The 9071-nt window shown below is 38.8% G+C and overlaps 1 pseudogene; it reads right to left on the bottom strand.

Moving 5' to 3' along the window:
- Positions 1-8331: 8331 nt before the first annotated feature.
- LOC110211878 (golgin subfamily A member 7 pseudogene) lies at positions 8332-8854 on the bottom strand (annotated as a pseudogene).
- Between the last annotated feature and the right edge of the window lie 217 nt (positions 8855-9071).

The following is a 9071-nucleotide window of genomic DNA, read 5'->3' as shown; positions in this document are numbered from 1 at the left end:
GACACAATGACAACAACAACAACAACAACAACGTGCCTTCATAATATGCAGATCGTCTGTTTTCTTAATTGTTCATCTATTTCATGTTCTGTAGTATGATGATCTATAGTATATACTCTTGTGTCGATATAACCTATATTTGAAAACACATATAGGAGGTTTCAGCTGCCAGTCAGAGAGAAAGGATCCTATAGTCCTTAGGGTTCAAAGACAAAGCACATGGTAATGCATCTTCTTTAGTGTTATTTCCGCTGATAAAACCAAGCATATCCATTTCTCATATTGAATCATTTATGGTGTCAAGGCTGCTACGGTGCAAGCTTTCTTTTCTGTGTCTTCAGTAGCTATGGCTACTGAGGAGACCAGGACTTAGCAGCATCTGAGGGACCTGTTGCCATATTGCAGATGCAAAGAATCACTTTCTTAGATGATGGCAATAGGGGCTGATCTAGAAGCAGAGATGGTAGTCTGGGGAGCAGGCGGTTGTCTGCCATTGCCACTTGTCTTTGGCTCAGTGACTGTTTGCCGTAGGGTTTTCAGGGAGGTAGTGGGTGAGGTGGTAGTAGTGGTTTGACTCACTTGGCACATGATGAATCATATCTCCCCCTCAGGCCACCTTGCTGCTTTGATTGGGCTCATTTTCTGGCCCTGTTGGAGGATCCGGCTGATGGATAATAGATAGAGGTCCCTTTACAGGCTTTTTCTCCACTGGGCAGTTGCAGAAGATTGCCTAGAAACAAAACTGGTAGTCTGAGGTAACACTATTCCCAGGGCCCTTGAATGGTTCCTGTCAAGATTCAAGGGGATTTGCTGCTTTCATTTACCTTATACATGCTGTCTCCAGCCTCCCATTAGATCATTAGGAACTTTACTTTGTCTTGTTTACTAAGCTTTCTGCATTTGTATGCAGACATCTAAGGTCATGAGCTTTAATAGGGCCGTCTCCTTTCTTTGATTTTATCACTAGTAAATTATGGTGCATCTCTAAGTTTCTCCTTACATTATAGCTACTGTTCTTTATGGTGCCTAGCTTTGTAGATAAAGCATATATAAGCGTAATCAGAGTTCAAGAACTGATTGACATCTTGGAAGTTCCAGTTCACAGGGACAAGTGTTCACCTCTCCAATCTGAGAAGCTATATGGGACTATCAGAATCTGAGAGCCAGAAGTTATAGCTGAATCATGCTGTGGAGTTCTTAAGTAGAAACACACATCCTAGGAAAGATAGACTAAGTGAAAGTTGGAGAGCTCAATAGTTGAGCAGTTGCAGCATCAATGGGCCTAGTCCCTGGCCCTGCTGAAGACTTAACGAGCTGAGCCAAAAAGAACAGTACAGCACAGGGGCAGTAGTAGAAAGGAAAAAGGAAAAATAGGGCTGAACTACAGAACAAGGAGAGGTCAAGGAAGGCAACCAATGCTAAAAGACTCAGGTTGAAACCACTACTAGTTTTGAAGGACTGAAGGAAATTCTGGCAAGATGTCTGTTCTTTCCCTAAGAGCAGACACTCCCCATACCTGTTCATTAACAGATGTTTCCAATAATCTGAATTTAGTCTCAAGTCTAAGGTGGTCAGGAGTTAGCTAGAAATAAACATAAGTATAAATTAGAGAGCCAAACCTCTGCTTAAATGTTAGCACTTTTCCAAATAGGGTACTCTGAAAGATTGCAATTTTATTTCTAACATTTATTTAATATAAATTCCATAAGGTAACAGAGAAGGGAGTCATATGGAACCGAGCATCCATTATCATATCTCTATGCTAAAAATAAATATAACTGTTGTAGCAAGTGGTGGCCAAATCTCCAGAGACAAGACAGGGGAAGGAGTAGAGAAAAGAAGGTGGCAATTGCTATTACCACAATCACTGAATCCTCCTTAGTGACACTCATATCCAGAATCTACTGATGTTACATAGGTAGGTTTTATTTTTCCTTCCCCTTTCTCAACTTTTTCCTTTAGTTTTAAAGTTTTGACAAATCGCATATTAAAGTAGGAAAGGTAATAGTTTAAGCTGTGATCAGTCGTGCTTAGTTAGTTTGAGATCATTCCTTGCTGGCCAACAAATATTTTTTTAAGTTTCTATTGTGTACAGAACACTATGATAGACAATGGTGGATATACTCAGTTTAGACAAGGCACTATCTTTGCCCTTTTGGAATTTACAGTTTAGTTGGGGGATAAGACACAAATACAAATCAATAAAATGTGCAACATAATATGATAAGTGCATTAGAGAGTCATAGAATAAAATGCAGTATAAGGTCTGAGTGAGATGGTAATTATTGACTGGGGTTATCAGGAAAGGTTTCAATGGAAGAGGTAGGATTTTATTCGAGGTTTAAGAGTGAATGGGGGGGTGAGAAAATTCGGAACTCAAAACCTTGCGAAAGTGAAAGTTGAAAACTAAAAATATGTAAATCAATAAAATTGGAAAAAAACTATATATAAAAAAGAGTGAATGGGGGAAACTAGGTGGCACCATGGATACAGCATGAGCGCTGATGTCAGGAGGACCTGAGTTCAAATCTGACCTCAGACACTTGACTCTTACTAGGTGTGCGACCCTGGGTAAGTCACTTAACTCCAATTGCCTCAAACAAAAAGAGTGAATAGGAAATCATCAGATTATATTGAAAGAGTAGGGTTGAATTGAGTTCAAAACCTCCCTGAGAGTAGTTTTTTTTTTCTTTTTATCTTTTTTTTTTTTTAAATTTCTGAGGGCAGACATAACCTAAGTAGTTTAGTGACTGGAGTAGAGAAAGACGATCCTGAAGTGGGAAAGGGACGCAGAAGAAAAAGGAAGCTGAGGACACTGGAGAAAAAACATTGGAATTTCTGAATTTCCTCTTGAGCTAGCTCTTAGAGTACTAGCTGATTATTACACCATGTTCTGGTTCTATTTTCTAATAACAGAATACTCCAGGAAATGCATTTTAGAGACCAGTACTAACCTCCTTTGTTAAAGTCAAGTCATCTGAAGTATATAGATGGGTAAAGGTTATGGAAAAATTTGATTTTGAGCCTGCTGTCAAGATATCACAGACACAATGTGAGCTATAATGGCCAAGAAATACCATGTCGTATTGGTCAAAAACTAATTATTTTCTGATATCACACTGTCCGTCATCATTTTTTTCCCATCTCTCTTACAGTTATGTCTTTGCTCTAGGATAATTATCTTCTACCCTGGTTCTTTCAGAACAGCTTCACTGAATCTCTTTCCAAATGATGACAGGAAAATTATGTTTCTCTTAAGAACTCACTGTTTTCAATCTATACCATAAGGCTTTGGTGAAAATCTGCAAATTCTGTTAAATGTCAAATAGATGATTGTCTCATCTTTAAAAAGTGTCTAAATATTTAGATCCACCAACATTCATTTTTAAAACTCTCTATCTTATTCCCTTTTTCAGGGACTCATTCTGTTTTTCAACCATCACAAGGACTATTTCTCTTAAGGCAATAAAAGAATGATAGTAGGTAAAGTAGGTGGTGAGAGGCTATAGCACAGAGTGGCATCTTGGAGTTGTGGGGGAAGATGCACTAGTAGCATCTTGAGAGGCCCTCATCTGGGGCCTCCTGGAGGTAGCTATACTCCGTCAGACTGATGGAGGATGGCAAAGGATGTCAGACATCATGGGGAAGAAGCTTGCTCCCACCCTACCTCCAGCTCCAATGTCAAAACCCTAAGACAAAGTCCCATTTACCCAAAGCTAGCTACAGGTATGTCCCTTTGGACTCAGTTTTAAACCAAGGCAAGATTGTGTATTTCTAGGCCCTCTCATATAGAAATCCTATGAGGCCTCATTCATTTATTTAGGGAATTCATGTACTGCTGAGGAAAGATGATGTCTGTTTAGTTTTGGGTTTTTTTGCCTTATTCAATAAATTCCTTAGTTATTCCAATATGAAAACCTTTCTTATGCCTACATTTAGGGTGATTTAGGGAAGTTAATCAATTTGATAATTTTACAGGGGAGCCAGCTTTTGGAGATATCTAAAAAGTATCTCCCTATGAAATGTGAATATGCCTACTGGCACCTTATACTAGGATATTGACTAACTCAATCTCAGGGAGTCAGACTCTCACCAAAAGCCATTCCTTCCTGTGGTATGCAGAAGAGAGTTACATTCTGCTCCTACCTTCCTTTTCCCTTTTTCTGCTCTTTAGAACTCCATCCTTACCATTTTCCTTTTGCTTTCTGCTGGAGGACAGCAAAGGTGGTGAGATTGAGGGATTTATCTTTTCTTGTACAAATCCAGGGAAAAATTGACAAAACCCAGCAACTGTGTTTTTTTTCTTTCTGCCTTTCTGTGCATCACTAGAGCTCATCACAATTTTTGACACATAATAAGTGGACAATAAATTCTTGTTGACCAATCTGATTGATTGGTTTAATCATCCAATAAAGGTACATCTTTTGCATGCCATATTTGGCCTGAGAAGAAACCTTTATGCATGCACAGTTTCTTTCTCTCAGGAACAGATAACAATAATCAGTAGAAGTGCATGGTAAATTGCATGTGATGGCTCAAGTGACCTGAGAAAGGACTTCCTGAATGTCAAGTTCTTGGTTATCTGCTGCTCTTCTGTTTCCCTTTCTGACACAAGTTCAAGACCAGAGATCTGAGTGGGAATTTTCCCAGAGCAAATCATTGGTAGAACCAAGGCACTGAGAGATTTTTTTTTTTAGCTGAAATACACATCAGAAGCAGATACATTTGCCCACTAAATCTGAAAGTAGAGTCTCAGTTTTGAGAATCCTTTGGTAGTTAACCCCAAATTTAAGATTCCTGAGCTTGAAGTTTTGCACAACAGGCATTTTTGAGAGATAAAAGGAATTCTTAATGTACCATCACCCTTGAATAGAGAAAAGTATCTCCTATCAGTGGAGTAGAGCCAATGAGTGACTCAAACAGGGTGGATCTAAAGGGAAGGGGATTTAATATTCCTCTAAAATCAGATCTAGTACATGTAAGCCTGAATCTTAGACATGAGTAGAGGAGAAAAGGCTCTGGACCATGAATTTTAGGCCAATATACATTTTCTTAAATAAATTTCAAACTTCAAGATAGTTTTACCTTCCAAAAGAGTCTAAACCACAGAGTACAAGTTTTAGAGGGCGTGTGTATGAGTGAGTGCTTGTGAAATAGGAAGCTTACTAGAATGTTAAAGCCTGCTAAGTGGTACAGTAGAGAGTGCACTGGGCCTGGAGTCAGAAAAACCTGAGTTCAAATCTGACCTTAGACCCTTAGATCTGTGGTGCTGGGCAAGTTTCTAAGCCCTGTTTGCTTCAGTTTCCTCATCTGTAAAATGAGCTGGAGAAAAAAATGACAAACCACTCCAGTATCTTCGCCATGAAAATAAGGTCATGAAAAGTCAGACATGACTGAAACAACTGAACAACAATAAAGTATGTTAAGACATTTCCCCAGTGGCAGTTCCAAGTTTAAACTCTTCTGGGGATAACTGACATCTTAATCTGTTTGTATATTTGCTTATGGACTCCTTTTAGTCCTCTGCATCTTATGCAATTGAGGGTGAGAGGAGTAACGTAACAGTTTGTCCTGTACTGATATATATTTGTTACCTTTAATGCTTCTATAAGAGCAGGAATCTGGTTGCCATGTTTAGGGAGACCTAGGCAGGAAAAACAAACATAAGCATGTAAGAAAACTGCCCCATCTATGGACAGAAAGCCAAAAACAAACACAGACACAAACACACATACACATGCACACACACACACACACACACACACACACACACACACACACACACACACACACACAGAGACGAACCAGTAGCAGCAGCAACAAGTAAAACTTGTCCTTCCTTGGTTTAGGTCCCTAGAATCAAACCCAGTCTCACAACCTGAGACTTGGGGAGGGTGCTCTAGACTGTGAGTTATAGACTCATACACTTTTTATTTTCTCTACCTCTCATATGGAATGTACTTACATTATTCCTTTCGTAATGAAAAACATATCTTTTTTCCAGTATCTAATTATATTCTTCTAAGAACTCAGAGAAGCAGGGTGTTCCTGAAAACAGCAGCAGCAGCCCACATCTAAAAGACTACAAATGAGAACCCAAATTAAAACTGTAATATTTATATCTGTCAGCCTCCATGTGCACACCCACAGCATCACATACATATTTCAAGCAATGAGGCAGCAATTAGTTTACAGTTTCAAAAACAGTTATTCCTTTGAAATGCAAGGATTTACCAGGCTTTGCCATGTTTTAGTCATGTGAGGCTTCAACCAGTTTCACAGCAAAAAAAAAAAAGTTAGCAAAGTGTAGCTAGCACACCATATCTGAAATCATATGGCCAAACAGAACAGCCTCCCTTAAAGTTTGTCATGATGTGATTGGCGTTATTACCATTTGAAGCTGAGTTCAATTTTTTTTTTCATTCCAGACCTTTCAGGTATATCCAGTTGGTCTACATGCAAGCCTTCTCACATAATGAGAAGATGATGTGATTAATATACAAAATGCAGCCAAAGAAAACCTGCAGGGAAACTGTTGAATATGCATAACTCAGTGTCCTAGACATAATTTCAATTGTGTTGAGTGCTGAAAAGTGGAAAGATCTTGTTAGCATACCTTTCAGGAAGCTGTATGGAGAGAGACAAAGACTCTTAAGGAGACAGCCTGCATTTATCATAGAATTTGCTCATGGAAACTCAGAGGCAAACACCTGTCTATTTTCCAATTACTTAAGCCTTGGGGAAGGTTGTAGGGACTTGCTTATTCCTTTTTTTTTCTTTTTAATCCAGTGAACATAACAGAAAGACAGCTTATTAAAAAAAAGTTTTACTAATGCATTAATATGTGGGCAAAGTTATTGCAATGGGTTATTGCAGACAGACAAACTGTTACAGGCTATAGAAAAACAAAAGGTGTTTTATACAATTAAAACATTAAACAAGCCTCTGGGATTTAGGTGAATGACTAACAAATCCATAACAGAAATTAAATCTGGGTAATTAGATCCAGTATTAGTACCTTCACTTAAATCCAATTCATTTACAAGTCATGGCATCATCTTCCTGATGTCACCATCCTCTTCCAGAATGAAGGACAAACCAAACACCAAACAGTATCAATGGAGGTAGAATTTTAATTCTTTCATTCTTTTTTAGTAAATTCCTTAGCTCCTTCCTAAGGACAATGCTCTCAAAACATAATGATTAACTTAATTTCAGTGTCTTGGAAAACACTGTTATGAAGACTATAGGTAGAAGAAAAACAAATATTAGCTTAGATTTTGGGGAGTTTTACTCAGGAAACATTTGTATTATTTTATCTGAACTAATTACAACATCTATGTTCAAGAATTCAGGAAAGGTTTATGATTCATAAAATTTGCCAGTGAAAATAGTTAAAAATGAGCATATGCAATATTATTTCTACCAAATTATTTCCCCATAACTTGTATTTATAATAAAGCCATCAGGAAAATGTTCATTAGTTACACTTGCTTATCACACATTAAGGGATAGAGCAAGGACGTCTATGGGTCTTATGGTTTAGCATCCACTTTATTTTGCATACATAGTTTTAATAAAACAAGCAACACATACTACATTTTCCCAATGTTCATGGCAATGAAGTAATGGTATCTCCAAGGAGAATCAAGGTAACTGGAAATTACATGAAATACTGGTTCACTTCAGTAACAAGTGCTGCATTAAAAACAAATAGCATTATACACTATCTTTTCATTGAGCTTCAGTATGAGAAACCAACAGTAGAAACAGATATTCTGGCAATCCTGTGAGTTCCTTGAAGTCTGGGAAATGTGTCAGCGGGCCACAGGCATAGCTTATACCTTATCAAAAACCATGCCCAGAAGAAAAGGCATTCTTCAATTCAGGGGAAATGAAACCAAACCTGGATATGACTTGGTGAAATTTTTAAAAAAAAATCACCTGGTAGAGATGACAACATAAATATTGAACAGAACCGATAGTCCTGGTGGCAGATAAGAAGTGGATTTTGGATTGGGCTGATATACACAGCTCATTTTATTAAATCACTTTGAATTAAAAAAGGGAAATGCTTCATTATGTTTTCTCAGAAATAACTACAAAGAGTGCAGAGTCCTACACAGTTTAAAGACACAAAGTGGATGCTGAGCAACTAGATGTCACCCCAGGAGCAGAATTTTAGAGTTAGTCCTTGGAGTAGAATGGCACTGTGGCTCTGGTAGCAGATACAAAGGAATGATGCTTGGTGAGCAGGTAGGGGACCACTGTTTGGTTGGCCAGTGGACAGAAGAGAGTCCCATTATCAGACTGACTCTAGGACTCCATGGTTTATCTTCCACTGCTCAGGCCTCTGTCCTCGTAAATGATCATTTCAATAACATGAAATCCTCTCTCAGTTGGGCTTGTCACGTGGAGGGTAACTATCATTTTTGTTCCTGAATATATTTAGTGATTTTCTTCAGAACCTTCTCATAATGTGTTTCCATGCACAAAAAGATAGTATATGCTGTCAAAGAAGTTAAACAGCCTTCAAGGTAAACATTGGCTTTTCTGCTTCTGCATAAAGGCTATTTGGAGTGCAAACTGTTTCTTTGAACTGCTGCTGGTCCCGGTTCTCCAAGTGGGTGGGGAACTTGGTCTGGAACTGGCATTGGGTGCTGCTGTTGTAGTCCCACTGGATGAAGACCTTGCCAGACTTGAAGCACAGGCGCTGCCCTGAGGGGGACTGGAAAACATGGTTTTCCTTTGGTCCCACCACAGCACCAGCTGCATGCAGAGAGGCTGGGCAGGGGAGCCAGAGTTCCTGCCCATCCAATGCAGCCCATGCCGGCCAACTCTCTCCGCTGCTCATTCTTTATATGTCTCTGGAAATGAGAGAATCTGGGAGACAATACTTTCCCTTAACCTAGCTTGGAGTCTTCATAGCTACCACATTAAGGACCTTAAATACAAATCACTCTGACTCTTATTAGTTGACCAACAATATATTCCAGCCCAAGCCTGACTTGGTCATTGTTTGGACCCTGATAGCTCAGAGTGAATGAAAGTAGCAATTGTTTCTGTTTGGG

Source organism: Phascolarctos cinereus, unplaced genomic scaffold, assembly GCF_003287225.1.
Source record: "Phascolarctos cinereus isolate Bilbo 61053 unplaced genomic scaffold, phaCin_HiC Scaffold_5;HRSCAF=322, whole genome shotgun sequence".
Lineage (NCBI taxonomy): Eukaryota > Metazoa > Chordata > Mammalia > Diprotodontia > Phascolarctidae > Phascolarctos > Phascolarctos cinereus.
Note: the sequence above shows the minus strand (reverse complement) of the source record. Positions and strands in the feature narration are given on the sequence as shown.